Genomic DNA, 20,413 nt, shown 5'->3' with positions numbered 1-20,413 from the left:
AAGCCTTTATTAGTAGCAGCGTTCACTATATTTTCCTTATTTCTAATTTCCTATTACGGTTCATACAGGAGAGGCAAACACAGGGCTGGTCCCTGTGTGGTCCTGAGGAAGAGCTAGGGGAAGCTCGAAACATGTCGACCACACACTGATTCCCTTCTCATTATAGATTGGTAGACAGTGTCAACCCCGTTTTTAACCATACCTACCTAGGAGCTGTAATAAAATAGTTGAGGCCCACTAGCACTGTATTTTTAATCACCAAACACCCACTCCACCACACATTGCACCACACATAGTCTTCCACAATAAAGTGCTCCTACGTAACTCCGTTAGTCGCAGCACGCCCCAGTTCGTTGAAAGCTGGGATGACCCCAATGATGAAGCATGTCACCGTGGGGAAACCTTAGGGAGGGAGGGGACTCAAGAAAGAAATGTTTCTTTCTTTTGGGCTCCTTTCTGACCATATTGGCCAGGAGCCAAAGTTACAAGCTGGGTCTAAGAACGCAATCCACAAAAGCATCAGGTAACTGAAAATGAAAAAGGGATTTAGGTTCAGTGACACATTCAAATGTGTACCTTACCAGTCTCCACTCCACCAGGGATTCCTGCCAAGCCTTCAGGATGAAGGATCTGCAAGACCGTCTCCTCCCAGGGAAAACATTGTAAGGTGGTCTGGGAGACACACTACCAGTCCTCTGGGCCTCCAGGTGATGTTTGGAGGCCAGGGAAAGCACTCTTCCCTGCTGGGCATTCCACTCTTCCTAATTTCCTCCTGTGTGTACAGGTTGTCTGCTTTAGCATTCACTCTGTCAACTATTCTGGCCCACATTTTTTCTGAAATATAGTTGTATTTTTTACTTTGCCTCCAAACAATTGTGGCTCCAAGCTAATAATTTCATCCACCATGACTAACAATTTTCCCTATGTAAAATGGGGATTTCTCCTCCCTGCCATTATCAAACAAACAAAATTAAATAAATGTTATGATCCAACAAGAAAATGAAAAACAGAAGAAATAATGTACATGAAACAGGGTAAACCCTCCAGAAATCCTAACTTAACTGGCAGGAGTTCTGCTTGTAAATGTTGTGGTGATGTGGAAAGGCAAAGGATCATGTTCTGAAATTGAATGCAGGTTGTAGTGTGGTATGCAGGTGAACACAATTAGCCAAAACACACCAGGTGTGTGTTACTAGCATCCATCTAACAGCCACAGGAATAGTACAAAGTTGAGTGCGTCCCACGTTGTAATAACTCTGTTAACAATCTGCCACTAGAACACCGCTAGCACAACTTTAACATCTGAATAGGCATGCTGCGATCCCACCACCCTGGCTGTGACAAAGTAATGTCAGCCAGCAGAGAATTCTACTGCGGTGACAGCGGTGAACCGTTTATTTGACAGGAAATACTCTGTTGTTGCGAATGGGGAATCAGCCAACACATCCTAAATAGAGCGGGCGGGATTCCATCAGTTTGATGGAGTACTTGTAAACTCAGTCACAGAGGGGCGACGGGAGTCCAGTCAAGATCTAAATCAGACCCAGAGTCTTTTTTCTGAAAGCAAAGATCCTTCAACTGGGTAAGGCAGCAGGCTGTATTGTTTTTTTTTTTTAAGAACATGATCCTTGCATGTTTTATTACATTCTTGGTGATTAATAATACTGCTGCCCACAGCGCTAGGTAACAATAATCTATAACAACACTAACTCGCACTGGGTAGGTGTCCACAGCATCATACATCCTAATTCTATGATTGTTATTATTTGCAGGCACCATTTCAATATCATAGTACTAAGAGCCTTGGACTTTTGCCCTGGACTTTGCTGGGATTAGGCTTGTGATAGTAATATCGGCAACTTGAATATTAACAGAGTTGGACCAGATACGACAGAGGGATATTACTACTGAATACGGTATGTGTCTCAATCAATGTTGGTGCATCCTTACAATCTGGATAAACTGATAAGCAGATAGGAAAGTATTTCTAATAGTTCATTTTGCAATATACTTTGTCCTTATTCCACTTATTGTCTCTACAACCCCTTCCTTGTCTTTCTCTCTGTGCACAATTGACAAACAACGCACCATTAGAAATGCCACATCATCTCTTAGCGAAATAAGAATTTGCCACATACTAAAACAAGCACGTTCCTCGCTCTAAAAGGAGGCAGCAGGGGGAGGAGCGAGAGGAGGGGGCGAGTGAAAACCTTTCACTTTGCGAGAGCGAGCAGCGCCAGGAGCGATAATTGCTACCATATGGCACAGTGGGCTCCCGCAAGTGAATCGCCACACGTGCACGCGTTGCAATTAAAGGCAACGGAACGCATGCATGTTTTTGGCTGAAAAGCCAAGGCGATGGCAAAAGGTCTTTTTGCCTAAGTAGTGCATGCGCGCTGCGTAGGCGAGACCTGAAAAACGCTTTTCCTATGGAAACTAGATCCTAATTTTGTTGGTTTAGATAGCTGTACTTTTTAATGTACTTTCTGCATGTTCAACAGAGCTGCTGATAAATATGTGACACTTCAGAAGTAAATACTTTTCTGCTGCAGAGAAATATTGCTTCTGGAAATTCTGAGAAGACTGAATGATTTTATAAGCTCTCCTTGAGAACAATCTTTATAAGTATTTTGCTTTTTAGAGGAGAGTGTTTGAAAATAGGGTTTAAAATATATTATGTAATACAATTTAATGTAAAATCAGGACCTAGCCTGCCCCTCGCAGTCATCACATTGAAGTAGCATATTGCATGCTCATGCAGTGGTATACCTCAACGTGCTGCTGCGCACACAGCAGGGAAGATGAAGCCATAAATAATTAGAGAGAACATGGGTTCCATCAGGTGAAATCTGAATATTTGATTTTTATTTATCTTGCCCTATTGTGTCCCTATTCTTCTATTTGTATGATTTAACTTCTCTGGCTAGAAATGTACCTCTGACTTTAGTGAGTAAAGAAATGGGAGTGAGTGAATGACAGTAGAAGTTCTGAGAGGAAAGGGGAACAGTATAGCAAGAGAGGTGCAGTAGATGGAAAGGGAGGTAAAGATATAGAGGAAGAGAAATAGGTGAGGTAGTAAGAGTCGTAAGGTAAAAAGAGAAAGGTGAGGTGCCCAGAAAGAAGGATACAGATAAATAGAAGAAGCAAAGGTAAAGATATATGTAATGTTTTAGAGCGTGGTACAAAGCTAGAGGGAGCTAGAGATAGTGGGAGGCAATGCAGAGAGAGGAGAAAGGGCGGGATAAGGTAGAAAGAGAGGCGAGTTAGAAGGGGTGAAGACCGAGACAGGTAGGGGTGGACTGGAATAGAGACCTGAGTTAGTCAGAGAAATGTGAAGGGGTGCAAGATGAAGGGAGAGGCAAAATGAGCACTGGTAAGAAAGACTTGTTAAATAAAGAGAATAGTGAGGTAGAGAACGAGGGGCGAAAGGTAGAAAGAAATATGAGTCTTGCTTGCAGGTTCTGTACACCCACCCCCTCCAGCCCTCTGCTAGTCATGAGTCTTCTGTGTTGTCCTACCTGCGTGTTTTTCCCCCTCTTGCTCTTATGAGGAATTTTTATTTATTTATTTATTTTTACAATTTGTTAAGCGCGAACGAATACCCGTAGGCGTCTCAGCGCTGAATAATTCCCTAGTTTTCCCTGGAGGCTCATAATGAAATTGTCTTAAATTACTGATCAAAAAGCCAAGTCTTTAATCCTTTACGAAACTGCAGAAGTGAGGACATCTTGATGTATTGTGGCAAAGTGTTCCATAATTTAGATGCCGCGACTAAGAAGCGACGATCTCCCCACGAAACTGTTTTAGATCGAGGGACAACTAATTGGTTCAGAGAGGAATAATGAGTGCTATGGCCCCCATCGGCATCCACTGGTTCAAATTAAGCACTTGATGTTGGTTGGCCCTTTGGATGGCCTAATTGGCACATCCCTTAAAACATCTCTGCTGTAGGTCTCTCCCTATCCCTCTACTCTAAGCCATCTCTTTGATATTGTGTCTTTCTTGTTTTCCCTCTTGCTGCCGTGCTCTCCACCTGCGCCAGTGTCCTTGCCCTGCGCGGTACTTAACGTCTTAGATGAACTACAAATGTTCGCGTGCTCACTTATAGGCGATCTGAAAAGCTTCGTCTCTGATATGCTCCAGTCCTTCACATGATTAAATGCCCAGTTCTTTATTTTCGTAGAACATGCAACTTGAAAAGCCCAGGTGGTGAAATGCTGAAAATGGAGCTAGTCCGTTTTTAAACGACGCCTGCTGAGTCTAGCGGTCGCCCAGGTCTGCTGAGCTGAGTGCTTTGGGGAACTTCCTTTCCCCGCACCTGCGGGAACGCATTTGGTTCAGGTGCTGGGTCCAAGCGCAGGGCGGGCACTGAGCCGCTTGACTACAGCTGAGTGCAGGCATCAGCGCTGACGCTGCTGTCACATTTGATGAGTGCGCGTGAGGCATCGCTCGCTGTGGACAGCTGGCGCAAGTGCATCGGCAGGTGAGCAGCTTAAGGTTGTCCCACGCGCTGTGAGCTCCGGTTCCGGGGATGGGAAGCTTTCTCAAGATGACAGAGCGACCGCTCCCTATCCGGCCGCGTGGTGGCAGCACTAAAGTCAATGATCCCTAAGGCGGCCGCCTGGCAGCGGAGACGGGGCAGCAGTGCTGCTAACGCTGCTGTGAAGGCAGCCTGCAGAGCCGTGCCCAGACCGGGCTCCGCCGCTACTGCACCGACAGGAGACCTGCCCCTGCACAGGTCGCCGCCGCTCTCTGCGGAACATATGAAGGGGACAGGTAAGGCCACCCCTCCCCCCGCCTTTATGTGAATGTTTCTGCTGCCGCGACTACGATGCAGGCTGGACAGCGACGACCTGCACCCCACGGTCCAGCCTGGCCATGAACACACCCTGCATGAACCGCTGCCGTGGCAGCGCTCAGGTTGCAGGTTTCTTTGCTGAGGACAAGGGTTGTGTGGAGCAATGCAAGGTGCTCGTTGTGCGTGCAATGCAATGTGCTCGTTATGCGAGCAATGCAAGGTGCTCGTTGTGCGTGCAATGCAAGGTGCTCGTTGTGCGTGCAATGCAAGGTGCTCGTTGTGCGCGGGCGCCTGTGAGAGACGTGCGTCTTCTGGGATCAGTGGAAGCCGCTGGGCCTCGGCTCCCCCCAGTGACAGCAGGTGGAGATCAGACATCAGACCGGGACACCAGGAGGCAGACGCCACTTGACCGCCGCCTGGCAGGGCGTCCTCTGCAGGAGAACTGCCGGTCTGGAGCTCCCTTTGTTTGCGCGGTCTCCGTGCACTTCCCGGCTGTCTCCTGCCCCTGCGAGCGAGCCTCCCGCGGGGCACGGGTGCTGTCAGGCACCGTCTCCCGCCGCGGCGACCGCTTCCGCGCGGACATCTCTTATTGCTCGCGACGTTGCTGCATTCAAGCGGAGTCCTAGGATGCCTCTGTGTGGCATCTCTACTGCCACCCTGGCACCACCAAGCTGGAGGTTAACAACGAATTGTTTAGCAGGGGCTTGGCACCCTCTCACTTGCGCACTGCACTCCATGTAACAGACTGACACCCATTGACGTTCTCTTTCTTTAAACAGTGAGAGCATTTTCTAATCCCCCTCAGATGCCTTTTTTGTGCCTGTCAAACAATATTCCCAGAATCTTTGTGTCAGTATTAACACGCCTGCAATACCCAGAGTCCGCTGCAATGAAGATAACAAAGCAACCTCTCCCGATATCTTAATAGGCCCGCAGCAGCTCATTAAAAACCCATCCCTGCCTTTGAAGGGTTGAAAATCCTCGAAGTCGGCCGCACGCGCTCTGATAATGCAATGTTTGGCAATAAAGGCACTGGAAGCGCTGGAGGGTGGGGGATGGGCTGCCTCGAAAAGGGCAATGATGATTTATGGCCTGAAGGCGGGCGAGAAGTGTTATTTACCTCATTGTCAATTCATTTGCTTGTCACGTGGCCCCGCTGTATTGCGCACAAACAACTAGATAGCACATCACACCTTTGGGTGCTGAGTTTTTCACTAGTTTTAAAGGGTGTAGCTATCAAAAACACAAAGCGGGGGAGGTTATTGGGAAAATTACTGTGTATTGCCCTGAGAGTATCCCCTTAAAAACAACATGCGTACGCCTGTACCTATATTACTAGTAGGCACAGCACAGCAGCATCTTACCTCCGAAGTGTGTTATTATGGCTAATAGCAATTCCAGTCGGCTGCCAGCCCAGCCCGCAGCCAGCCTTCTGAGTATACAACCCCAGGCACAAGGGCGCTGGGTGACCGGCGACCGCTCTTATGTATACGAACGCACCAGGCTGCTCGTCCCCACAAACAGACCTTTGATGAACCCTTTATCATTTGTTCTCGTGATTTACGTATGCATAATCTACGTTTTGTCCGTTTTTGCGTTTTTTGTACAAAGGTCTCTTACTTTTATTTTCTATACCAATTACATTTTCTTTTTTTTCCTTGATGGTATTACCGAGCCACCGTCCTTGCAATTCCAATTCGTGCAATTATAATTGGAAAGAAAAAACCATACCACAGGAAGAGGAACTTGATTTGAATAATCCATCATTATTAATTTGCTATCTCAGTAGTTCTGTATACCTAATAATTGATAAAATACCTGAAGTGTTTTAAAATGATGGCCTTTAAGTCGGTAGACATTAAGAATTATTTGTGCAATCTGAAAACTTTTCTAAATATTATCCTGAGTGATAGATATTCATATATTACTAGTCCATTTAGCAGCCAAATGGTCAAACTGTGTTCTTTGCTATTGCTAACAAGCTTTTGCAATGCAATCGGTCTCGCCTTTGGGACATTATTTGTATTTAGCTATGTAGCACACTAGCTTGGATGCTGAAACATCTACTGTTCTTTAACATGGAGGGACAGTAAGCACCAAACTGCGTGACACGCCAGGTATGGGACCACATGGAGAGAAATATTGCCTTTCAGTGGGACATGGTGTAGTCCAAAGCTCTGTTTTTAATATAAATGCAGGGCCTTCGGTGGTCATATCCCTGAAAATACAATATTTGAAAAAATATTATTGTCTACGGGTGCTTGTGGAAGACAATTTCTATGGCCTGGAATCTAGAGAATGCTAAAGTGATTCTGGTATTTTACTGGCCTCTGCTGGTCGTTTTCTATCAAGAAAGTTAAATAGAGGCAGTTGCCAGAAAAATTTAAAAAAGAAAGTCCCTTAGCACAAAGCAATTCTGGTATTTTACTAACCTCTGCTGGTCGTTTTCTATCAAAACAGTTAAATAGAGGCAGTTGAACAGAAAAAAAGTCCCAAAAAGGAAGCAGACAAGTCCCAGGGCTGATCTCCAGAGCCCACAAAGTACATTCACATATAAGTATATACTGAAGTATATATACTAAAGTATATACAAGAGGTCTCAAATGCGCAACCTAAAAAGTACAGGAAACAAATACGAAAATACTCCAGTTGAGGTGTCTTTATGAAATATTCCAAAAATTAGTTGGGTGTCAGGATAATCTCTTTCTGTGCAAGGTTCTGTAAAAACCCCTGCAGCTGCAAGTATCTAAACATCCCTTGTTGAGGAATTGCGTAAGCTGTTTGCAGGTCCTCAAACATTAATATGATACAATCTCTGACTACCTGTCCTAGCATTCTTAAGTCGAGATCTGGCCATTTTCTTAAATAACTCTCACGTATAAATTAGGGGAAAGTTTGATTATAGACGAGAGAGGTGAATTGATTTAAACTAGAAATATTAAACATTGAGTCAACAGCCTGCCAGGTGATATACCGTAAGCGTTTTAAACCTGGTGTGTTTCAAATAAGCAGTGTCAACCAAGTGTTTCAGTGATAAAATTACTTGTTCATAGCTTTTGTAAGTAGAAAACAGACCCAGCAAGGGCAGCTCAGAGCGACCAATAACTGCAGATAAATGAAAAATAAAGGAAGACACGTGATATCACCAAACATTTGGAAGAGACAAAGATACCAAAACTAGGAGCTAATTGTTAAAAATGAATAGCACATTGAGGTCTCTTATACTGCAAAATGCATTTTTTTGCCAGCTATCCTCGACTTTCTTAAACAATTCTCTAGGAAGAAATAAGGGGATTGATCTATACAAATAGCGAGGCAAAATAACCATCTTAATTACATTGCATCTTCAAATTAAACAAAGTCATTACCACTTCTTAAAAGTTGAAATACAATTTACTTTGAAAGCTTCGTAGTTTAGGTTGATTATATCCACACTTGTTAAAACCTGAACACCAAAGTATGTGGCTGATTTAACAAACCAGGGTTCATGTATAACCAGAGACAGATTAGTTACTATATGGGTCTTATCAGCGTGTAGCTTATAGCCCGAGACAGCGGTGAATGCCGGAGCAGTCTGCTCAGTCGTACTGAGGACCTTTAATGGGACTGAAGGCAATATCGTCTGTATATGCTAAGATCCTTACTTCTAACCTATGCAATGTTGACGAATTAATTGCTGCTAAAAATCGAAAAGCTTGACTGTAAATAGAGCAAACAGCTGCAGAAATAAAGAACAACTTTGCCTTGTCCCACGGTTAATACAAATATAATCTGAAAGGGTGCCTATACAGACTGCACAAACTGTTCAAGAAGATTATAAAACTCTAGTACACTTCCAAAAACCAATGCCTATAACAGCCGTAACAGCCCACAGAAACCACCAGGAGACTCTGTCAAATGCCTTTTCGGTATCCAACAAGGCCAACCCCAGGGGCGTAGGTTGGTCGGTAAAATTGGGGTGAGGAGGTGAGCTTCAGAATGTCCAACAATCAGGTTGCCAAATAATGTTTTAATACATAATATGACAAGCCAGGTGCATGAGAGGGGTCTACGGGGCAGTGAACAGGGAGAGGAATGTGGATTGGTAGGAGTTATAAGAGAGAAAACACAAAATGTTGTTAGATAAGCAATATTTTTGAGGACTTTAAAAATGGATTGATAGAGTGTGTGTCCGTTTTTGTCTGTGTGTATGTAAACATTCCTGCTGAAATCAGACTGACATCTCACAACTCCCTACTAAAAGCACCTTTAATACAACTATTTATCTCAGAATAAATGTATAAGGGGTGGTGTAACACCCCAACCCCCCCACCCCCCCGAAGTTACGTGCCTGGTCAACACTGAGAGTCTCACAAGTTTCTCTGTAGCTTTGAGCCCTGAGATAGTCCAATTGATGTTGAAAGTGGTATCTCTTTGAGGTAAAAATCCATGCTGCATAGGGTCAACAAGCGAGGTGATAATCCAACTGAGATGATTAGAAAGAAAACAAGGATATATTTTTGAGTCTAATTTAATGAGCGAGATTGGGCGTTATGAGACACAATCTGGCGGGTCCTTTTATTTTTTTTAAACAAGATATATGTTTCATCCCAACAGGATTGTACACCATGACAGAATGTTGCTGAATTAAGAAGTACGAGTAGCATTGGAATAAGAATATAACCAAAGATTTTATAAAATTAAGTTGGAAGTAGTTCGAGACCAATTGCCTTACCAGCTGAGAGCTGGGATATAGCCTCTTCTACCATTTGTTGTGTTATACAAGAATCCAAAATAGATCGTTGATCAGTTACATTTTGTAAATGGACAGATTTTGGAAAGTTGTCTAGTTCTTCTTGAACGGCTATGCAATTATCCGTGTAAAGATTGGCATAACATTGACAGAATACCTCAAGTCTACCAAGCTGACCTGGTATTCATTCACCAGCAGCGTTTCAGATATTCATAATTGCATTTCTGTTCTGTCTTTAGCATAAAATGCCAGCAGTTGCCCCATTTCTTCACTGTTTTCAATCCAAAAGCTTTGAAACGCCTTTTTTGTGACAAGCCCTAACCTAGATACCTTTTTTTAAACAACATTTGCGTAGTAAACTGATCATAAATGAGGGAGCCACTGAAATGTAAAGTTGGACCGGTAAGGAAGAGCAAGTACTCGAGTTCTAACAAATACAAGTAGAAAAGAAGGTTAACATGTAGATGTGCTTCTCTTCAAATTACCCTGGCCTTATTTTCCAAATTCTTTCAGTAATCCTTCTGCAAGCATGTTCTTCTTTCTTGGCCTGTCTGTTGTTTTTTATTTCCAAGCACTATTGTTTGCAATTTTGCTTTTTGCCACACGTATTTGGTTTTAAAAAAACGTGATTATTTAGTACATGTTAGCAAGTACGTGGTCTGCCATTTCCAAAATGTCCTGCTTATGAGTGTCTTACCTGAGGCTTCTAAGTTGTTTCTTTGCTTTTTACGAAAACAGGTGCATGGGAATACACACAATGTGCTTTAATTAGATTGTCAAATGTATTGAATCAGATTGTTATACTATGAGAGAAAGTCCATAGTCGTTATGTCAGCTGTGACTGAGCTCCCACAAAGCACAAACATTATGATCCACAAAGATAAACTGATTTCTACGAAGATTCTCCAGGGAACACTTGAGGCTTCATTAGAAATATTGGAGAATCCTGGGTGCTATTTACCTATCTAGTATTGCTGAAAATAGTATTTATTGTGTGCACAATTTGCATATTATACTGATGAACATTGATGCCTGGCAAAATTGTGCTGACAAAAACCCTCTAGATGCTTAATTAACACTGAGCTAGAATCCCAGTTAAGAAGCAAACTGGAGTTCATATCAAAATCAGGGTTCGTGGGGAAGTTACAGTAAGGGTCTTGGTAGCTTATCAGAAGAAGTAAGGTCACACAACACACCTGCAATAAGCTAAAACATCAATACAGTTAAAAAAGCAAAAAACATAAGGGGTACTAGTCAAGTTAAAAGCTAAACATTTCGTAAGTAGAATGCACAAAATGAAGAAAATTGAACGTTGGCATAAAAATTATCACAAAGAGATCAGAAGTATGTAAAGGTAAACACAGCTGTCTACAGAGAAATAACATCGTTTTTTTCTCAATGTATCCAAAAGGTGTCAGCTGTGCAGTTGTTTTTTGCACTAAGTGGAAGCAATATGTGCACAGCAGGTGCTGCAGGGGTAAACGTCTTCAGAAAGGAGGTGAGTTAAAAAAAAACCTCTAAGTTCTGATCACTTGCAAAAGTAGTACATAGCTTTGCAGAAGATGTTCTTATAGCACTGTTATGATATCAAAGGGAGGAGTAAAGGGCTATTACTACTTCGGAAGAAGTAGAAGGTCCAGCTACAGCGTGCCCTTTACGGATACGTATATGCAAAGATTGCTGTGCTGTTCCTGATGGGATAGGTAGGGGGGGAAGGGAAAAAGAAAAGTTGATACAGTCAGTGATGCGGAGGAAATGGTTGGGTAACAAGTCGTTTGCCCTGGGGATCCATTTTGTTGGATTTAATGCCCTCACACACCCTTTCAGGTTTCATGCTTCATCATTTGGGCCTGCTCCTCGTTGGGTCGGTGGTGCAATACCCAACGGGCAACACCTCATAGAGAGGCTCTTTGGCGGAGATCTTTTTCCAACTGCCGTATGGATGAAGTGCGGGTATTGGGTCAGAATGGAATGGTAGACGTAATGGGTAGAAAGTGAATTAAAATAAAGCTAGGGGTACCGGGAATGATTTATTCAGGTGGTCCGCTGCTTTAGTTAAAAACAATATTCTAGAGGAGAATTTCTGGAGTATTATGCGTCCGGAGCTCCTCAAGAAATTATTATTGTCTGGTCAACATGTTTCTCGCTGGCGTCAATTAAACAAGCGATTCTTCAGGACCTATTTAATAATTTAGCTGGTATCTAAAGGTGAGGACTGTCTACTCTAAATCCCTAGTTTGTAGTGTGTGTACACTAATGTGGGTACAAGAAAATACTTAGGGTTGAAGGGAAAATTACTATATTACTCTTCTTCTATTGTGTTAAGCTGTCATAACCTAAATTTTGTAACAGTTGAACAACAACAGTATCCAGCGGGTAAAGCTTCAGGTAAGCTCTTCCACCGCAAGGTTGGGAGTTCCTGAGCTGCGTGTATTGCGCCTACCCCCAGGTATATGTAACAACCACAGAAGCTACGTGAAACTGATCTTAATCTGACAATACTAGTTAAAAAGATTACAGTTCTGCCACATTATTACAATTTTGCTAAAATCCACGAATCTAAAATAAGTCTCTCCCTCACATCTACATCCGTCCACCCATACACCCGCTGATGCTAAACAATGTAGTCACTGTGTGTTTATTCATCCATCTGTACAGTCACTCCCATCCACCCAACTACAACCGCATATTGATAATCCTGGATTCATCCAATAATCCATCAACCTATGTGCGATGTTTGTGGCGTATAGTAGCGGTGGCATTTGTTGAATGCATTTGCACCAGCACATCTCTGTGCTGTTATGACATGCCCTAAATATCGGTCAGCGCGTGCTAAAGTGACCACCTGTCTAGTACTTGCACGGACCGTCCGTGGGTTCAGCTTACTGTTCTTGTGTTCGCCCTTCCGTATCGCATCACAAACACCACTTCTGACCATACTCCAGGACCCGTCTGGAAATAGGAGGTACTGATAGTGTAAGTGTGTAAGGTAACCTATGATTGGAACATTGGTTCTCGGCCAATCCTAGCTCACCACACACAATTACGAAGTGCAGATTGGCTGTGGCGTGAGCCTATACCGCTTAGTGAACTTTAGTCGTACTCCCACAGTTGACAATGTTCGCAAAGTGCGGGGGCCTGCAGTTCTTGGTTGGTGGGAGATGAGAAAGTGAATCCGGGCAGAAATGACCCCCGGGAGCTAAGCATGAGCGATGGTTGTATGCCTGTCAACAGTTTCCGGCTTCCCATGGTGGCCGCTCTGTTCGTGACTGGCCTATGGTAATTGAGGCACACCTCTTTCATAAATTTCATAGATTTCAAGTCTCTGAAGTCCGTGCCAGATAATAGTCCTAGTATTTGTGTGCATTGTGGGTCACAACATGTAGTCCTAATTTCACATAGTGATAAATGTGACAACTCGCCCCATGATGCATTGCTAAATAAACAAGCTGTCTCCGTGGAGCCGACGGGGGGAGAGAAAGTCATTTACTGATGGATTAGCAAAGCTACGTGATACGACCAGGCTTGAAAGTAGCATGCTGGGCTGGAGGAATGCTGCTGTTCTATCGCAAACACGGCGAGCGCGTCTGTCAAAATAAATAAACAAACGCGGTGTGAGAAACAGATGTCACACCTCCATGCTCCCATCGGCCAACGGCTGATGGGAGCACTCCCTCCCTGGTGCTGCGAACAAACTTTGGCCCTCGCAGCCCGCCCACCCTTCAGAACATCCGCACCGCGGCGGAATTGCCACCGCGGTTAAAGTGTTAAAACAAGTGCGAAGCGGTCGAAAACTGTACTTAGGCACCGCTGCTTCTAGACTACACGGAAGTAACTATAGGATCAACAACCACAGAAAGCACGAAAACAACAGCAATGCCTCAGGTAAACCAATCACAAGCGGAAAAACAAATTAGAAGAAGTTTCAGCCAACATACAGATTACTTTAGGTCTTGCTGAGACAGTGAATTCAGCGCATGCGCTACCAAGGCGAGACCTAAAAATGGGCGAAGTTTTCACATTTCTGTCATTCCAATGATGTAGAGCAATAGAACGTTGCACCACTGAATAACTGGGGCAGTGTATCAGTGAAAGGCTGTGGTAATCCACACACAAATATATACATGCATAACAACTTTAGTAACATTTATACCATAGGTTGAAGGCCACTTATGGGTAACAAGACTTAAAACCAGGAGTAATAATGCACCTTACAATTCCAGAAAAATTAATAGCGTATTAAAGCATTACGCGTGGATGTGGCATATCACGGTATGAGGGCCTGAGTGACCCTCCTCCTCCTCCCCATCTTTTGAGTCCTTCAAATGAATAATAAATCTTATGTATGCACATTTTCTGCCTTGAATGTTCACACTGCTTCCATGCATTGTTCACCATTCACTGGGCACATTTCTATTTCTATTTTCCCATTTGGTTTCACTATCCATTTGTCTGCTTTGTCTCCAGTAAAGTTACATATAGGTTAGAATTTATTCTACCATGAGCATATCCTGCCATTGTATTGTATTGTAACATTTGTATAGTATTTACTACCCCTGTGTGGGGTGCTTAAGCACTTACCCGCATGAAGAACAAGCTACATTGTGTGCGCTGGGTGTTTGGAAGGAAGTCTTTTTTTGGTTTGAGTCTATGTGGGAAGTACTTTCATGCTGTGCATGATGACCTCCGAAGTACAATTATCGAGTTATAGGACTCTGTGCATGCCTCTATGATGGGTGAGAGTTGGACATGCAAATTATAGTGCAGAGTAAAACCTATAGACAGCTACTTGGCACCAGCCTGGCCATAATGGCTGCAGAATGCTCACTATATTTACGCTAAAAAGGAGACGGTAATTAGGGAAGGCTGGTAAGCCATATAGCAATATGCGCCAGACAGAGATGGTGTTGAAGGAGTAAAAGGATGCCAAAAGGGCAAACACAGGACATGGTTATATGAGCAGTAGCCAATCACTTTTCCAAAGGCAAGGATGCTGCCCCTCTGCAGAACAAATATACCTAATAAACAAGGGAGGAAGTGGAAGGACAATCAATGTTACTTCAATCAGGACCCCCCTGGACCATGGTGAAATGGCAGCCCTCATCCTCCTGGACCTATCAGCTGACTTTGACACCATCTCCCAACTAGCCTTGACTCACAGACTTCACCACATCGCAATCCCGGGAGACACTCTCAAATTGATTGATTCATACCTTACCGGAAGAACCCAGAGAATTTGTCTCCCACTTTTCATTTCAGAATTCAAGAAGATCACCTGTGGTGTTTCCCAAAGATCGTCCCTCAGCCCCACCCTTTGCAACACATACATGACCCCCCTGGTCAAAACTGCAGATCACACGGACTCAACATGATCTTCTATGCCAGTGACACCCAGCTCATCCTCTTGCTGCCAGAAGACCCCTCCACCACCAGAGCCACAGATGTATGATGAATGTCATCGAATGGATGAAGGACAACTGTCTCAAGCTCAACACGGACAAGACGGAAGTCCTAATTTTTGGGAAAAACACCTCGACATGGAATGATTCATGGCGGCCTAGTGAACTCGACCCACCCCCTTCCCCGACATACCATGCCTACCATAGCAGCATCAGCTTGGACAGCAAGCTATCTATGAGGTAAAAGCAGTCGCATCCGCCTGCTTCCACACCCTATGAATGCTCCACAAGATCTTCAGGTGGCTCCAAGACCGCACTAGAAGGACCGTCACACAGGCCATCGTCACAAGCAGGCTGAACTACTGGAACACACTTTACGTAGGAATCACCGCACGCCTCCTGAAGATACTACACACAATACAAAACTCAGGGGGAAGACTCATCCTCGACCTCCTCAGATGGAACCACATCACATCCCTCCTCAAGAAACTACACTGGCTTCCGATACAGAAGAAATGCTAGTTCAAGATGTTGACCCATGCATACAAAGCCCTGCACAATGAAGGACCAGCATACAACAACAAACGCATGACCTTCCTCCAACTCTCCAAAGAATAATGAAGTGAAACAAAAGGAATGAGTCCAACATTTGCTGCTATTAATATTTAATGATTAGGAGCAAGTCAGGCCATTTATAGTTATTTTTGTCGGTGTAGTTGGTACTCTTCCACAAGATGGCTCAATGGGTTAACCTTCACTGCTGACATCTGCTGTGTCCTTCAGGCTAGGTGTTTGAATCCTGGGAAGACCAACTCAACCTTCCATTGTTCAGAGGAGGTTAAATTGGTTAATAGTAACAGCTGTTATTTACAGCATGTAGAAACAGAATTGCTGTGTAAAAACATGAAAGTGACCCCTCAAGGCCAAGAGCCAACGTACTACTAGTCAATTTATAAAAACAACTACTCTAGGCAAGTAAATAACGAATCAATATGTACACTATTATTCGAACAATCACACCATACTACTTCACCAGTCTAGGAAAGGAAAAATCAAAGGATATGTATGTATACAATACATTTAATTTAAAACATCATCAGAATGAACATCAAATCACTTTCAACAATAATAAAAATTGATAAGATAATTTTTCATACACGATTCAACATATTAAAAAAACATAAAAGAGAGAGAAAAACAACAGACATACGTGTTTGTCATTAGCACTGGTTGTTCCGAAAGAATCAATAACAGTATTGGAGACTTTTAATTTTTTACAGTCAATACTTTTGTTCCTCGGATGTAACCCCACAAGGATAAGCGTTGCCGCGTTTCGGTGGTGTCAAAGTAACAAACGCTTGACCTTCCTCCAACCGACCAGACACCTATTATCCACCTCCCTCTTCCTTGCAGACACTACCCAGATCCGCAGAGAATGCTCCTTCTCACACCTGGCAGACAAAGCTTGAAACAACCTTCCCCTGCGACTCAGGACTGTCTCTTCGCTCCGACAATTGAGAAAAGGACTCAAGACCCGGCTGTTCGAATGAACAGATCACCACATAGCAGTTAACAACTCCAGTGCCTTGAGACCCTCACGGGTGATTTGCCGCGCTTTATAAATCCTTGAATGATTGATAGATTGATGATTGATTTATTTATATGTTGAGTGCAACCAAGTAATGACAAATGTTTCTCAATACGCTTAACTAAAAGCTAGAAAATCACTTTAACATACAGTAGTCTGGCAAAGTAAGAATAATGAAGTGAGACAAAAGGAATGAGTCCAACATTTGCTGCTATTAATATTTAATGATTAGGAGCAAGTCAGGCCATCTATAGTTATTTTGTCTGTGTAGTTAGTGCTCTTTCAAAAGATGGCTCAATGGGTTAACCTTCACTGCTGACACCTGTTGTGTCCTTCAGGCCATGTGTTTGAATCCTGGAAAGACCAACTCAACCTTCCACATTTCGGAGGAGGTTAAATTGGTTAATAGTAACAGCTGTTATTTACAGCATGTACAAACAGAATTGCTGCCTGAAGCGCTGTATAAAAACAAGTTGTTATCATTAAACAGTATGATTGCAGTTCCTCCATTTTGCTTTCCTGGTACCCTGTGCCCTCTTTTATGCAACTTCTAAATAGAATTAATAAATACACCCCAGTATAAGCCTGCAGCACCAAGTGACTGAGTACTGACTTAGCTTTGCTTCCAGGCCTTATTGCTTCCATATCCTATGACAGCTTATCATCGACTTTTCAACCACTCATATGACCTCATTCTTTATTTACCTTAGGATTGCCTTCTACCTGTCAGTTGAATGTGGTCTTCGTGGTGCTATGATTAGAGGTCATGATGTGCAAATCTGCATACACATACTGTGCGTTTGTGAATATTGTATGTATGTGTGGGTACTTGGATTGTGTAAACCTAGCTAGAGAGCTACAGATTGTTGAACAAGGGCGACAGCCCTTATTTTAGAGAAAGCATTCATGTGAAGGGTGCACAACTAAGTAGCGTTTTCTGAGTTACATCAGCTGACCTTTTTCATGCTAATGTTATTGTGGTAAGAAATTGGGTTATTGATTATAGGGGGTGACAACCCACTGAAATTAATAATCACAACCCTTTTCAGGGTGAACCACAAAACTTGCTAAATAAACCTGCGCTTAATTATCCCTGTGGTCATTTGACAGAAAAGCAGTCAGGCTTAATTTAGAGTCAATATGTGAAGTATTTATGCAGCACTCAAACAGTAATTAAGTGAATCAAAACACAAGAAAAACCCCAAACCTAGTTAGAAAACTAGAGTAAATCTCAATAACTAAAATTACAACAAAACAACTAAAATCTAATTAGGGGACCAGAGTTGTGAATTTTTAGAGGCTTGAGTAAAAATGGTTCCAAGAAGCTGAAAGTGACAGTAATCATCAATGGACGTGGTAGAGCAGGACATAGAGCAAGGAAGAGCAGATCAGCTTCACTGACCAGGTTTGTACTGGTCAAAAATGTTACCTTCTGACTTTATTCCTTTAAGTCCAACCACCATTGGGGTGCACTTCTAAAGCCCCTGAGGGGAGACACTTGGAGACTCACTGGGTGGCTGGTAGAGGCCACAGCATTTTGCTATGTCCCTAAAGCTGTAGCAGGAGGTTAGCCGTATGATCCTTGGGGTCCACTTCTTTGAGATCAGTACAATAAGAATATAAGTTCTAGCCTTCAGGGCTGTTCTAAAGTCACAGAGAGCAAGGCAATATTTCTTCTTTTCTTCTCATATCCACAGAGTGATTTCAGGTTCTGTGATTGGGGCAACAAACCCTTTGTCTACCTCCTAAACTCGTTCTGGTCAATTCTTCCCTCTTCCCTGCATTTGCCTCCAGTTTGGCTAGTGAAACAAAAATCAGGAGCTGGCTGTGTATTAGGTTCCTTCGTGTGTTCTAGGGCAGGCTTCCTTGGAGTGTATCACGGCAGGGCATAAGTCCTTCCCTGCCATCCTGTCAGGAAGACACTCCCTATACACCCAGCTAATTTTGTCCACTGTCTGTCCCCAATACACATTTTTTGTGGGGGAACAATCACCTGCCGAAGAGCAACTAACCACTTACAGGAAGGCCATAGAAGATTTAGACAGGCAACACCAACTTTCTAAAAGTGACATTTCCAAAATAGTAATTTAAAATTAGATTTTACTATTAAAGAGGATTTTAAATTGTAATTCAAAAGAGTTGAAGAAGTACTTTTCCAGCTATTCCTAAACTGAATTTAGCACTTAATATATGTAATAATGTAAACCAGTTTTAGTCTATGGGAGGCTAGCCTTACCACATTGAAAAGTAAAACAAATTCTTTCACTGCCAGGGCATGTAAATCTTAAAGATACATGTCCTACTTTTTAAATATCATGCACCTTGCCCTTTGAGCAGTTAGAGTCTGCCTTAGGGGTGACTTAAACGTTTTAAAAAGGATAGGTTCAGCCTGGCAAAAGGTTTATTTGCCAGGCTCATATGGCAGTTTTAAAACTGCACACATAGATTGCAATGGCAGGTTTGAGACATGCTTGAAGGGGCTCTTTTATTGGGTAGCATAGTGAGTGCTGCAGTTTACTAGTAGAATTTAATTTACAGTCCCTGGGTAGATGAAGTACCATCTCCTAGGGACTTATAATTAAATGAAATGTACCAATCAGGTGTATACCAGTTTTACCATGTTTAAAGGAAATACCACACCCACTTTACTACTGGTTGGCAGGGGTAAAGTGCACAGAGTGCTATGGTCAACAAAAATGGGCTTAGGAGCAGAAGGCAAAACTCTAGGCTGACTCTACAAATAGTGCACATTTCCAACAGTGATTAAGAAGTGGGCCTAGGTTACATTGTCCATTAGCAGTTGAAAATATTTCAATTCCTTTTTATTTGGTGTATTTTCATTTTATATTTTTATATTCTGATTCAATAGAAAGTTTTTCTTTTACTGCACGATTGGAACCGTGCCTCTGTTTTTCTTTATTTTGGGTTCATTGTTTTTTGTATAACTGTTTAGTTCTGCTTAGTAAGCACACCTATCACATGAATTTCCCTAAGGAAAAAAGTGCAGTCTGAGCAAACATACCAAAGTTGAGCCATGGATTCCTCACAAAAAATAGTTTACCATTTAAGAATATGATCATTTGGGGGTTAGGATAGCGTAGTCACAACTTTATCAGACTGTGGATCTCTCCACTTACCTACTTTGTTAATTTAATACTCTTTTTAAATGTTTTGTTCAGTCCTTTGTGTTATCAACTTTTCTTTAAAAAAAATGTCATTCATTTTATTTACAAGATATTTATAGTTCAAAGTGTCTAGTGATGCATGGTGTACTCCTTTCCAAAACCACATTGTGGGAGCCACAAGATTAACTTAAACATTAACTTTGAAAAGTTATTTATTTTGACTAACTGTGCTTTCTTTTAAAAATGCTCATTGTTTGAAGTGGTTAAAGAAGGATACCAATCTATTAGTAGCACCAATTAACTTGAAAAATGCAAAATGACTTCACATGCCTTCTGACTACAGATATTATTAAAGACCTTTTAGTTTGATCGCGGTCAACTGTTCATTTATTTAAACAATTTTAGGTGAAATCTAAAACCTTCAGCATGGTGGATTTTAGCAGAGCACACATTCTAAACAAGCATTGGCAAACCCAATATATCTGGTTTGGGCAAGCTTGTGATATTTTTGTTTATTGTTTGCAAACATATGCATTTGGTAATAAAAATATAAAGCAATAAAAAGCAAAAATGTCACATCTAAAGGTGGTGTGCATATATTTGTTAAAAGGCAAAAAATAACCCATTGCGCCGATAAATAGATAAAAGCAGAAATGAAAGTAGAGATTGTCTCACCGGCACTGAAGTGGTCCACTTTTATGGTGGATGTGCACATTTGGACAAGCAAAATGCTGTTCCTCACTGTGAAGAGAACCCTTGTTGAAGTGGGCT

General features: G+C 42.5%; 1 protein-coding gene across 1 annotated transcript in view; it reads left to right on the top strand.

Annotated features, from left to right (window-relative positions):
- The first annotated feature begins 4,456 nt into the window (after positions 1-4,456).
- CRACD (capping protein inhibiting regulator of actin dynamics) overlaps positions 4,457-20,413 on the top strand; it is a 926,069-nt gene continuing 910,112 nt past the window's right edge. The window contains exon 1 of the mRNA XM_086962617.1: positions 4,457-4,776. The gene's annotated coding sequence lies outside the window, so the exon portion shown is untranslated. The remainder of the gene's footprint in view (positions 4,777-20,413) is intronic.

Source organism: Lissotriton vulgaris, chromosome 3_1, assembly GCF_964263255.1.
Source record: "Lissotriton vulgaris chromosome 3_1, aLisVul1.2, whole genome shotgun sequence".
NCBI classification, from domain to species: domain Eukaryota; kingdom Metazoa; phylum Chordata; class Amphibia; order Caudata; family Salamandridae; genus Lissotriton; species Lissotriton vulgaris.
This window is presented reverse-complemented; position numbering and strand designations above follow the sequence as displayed.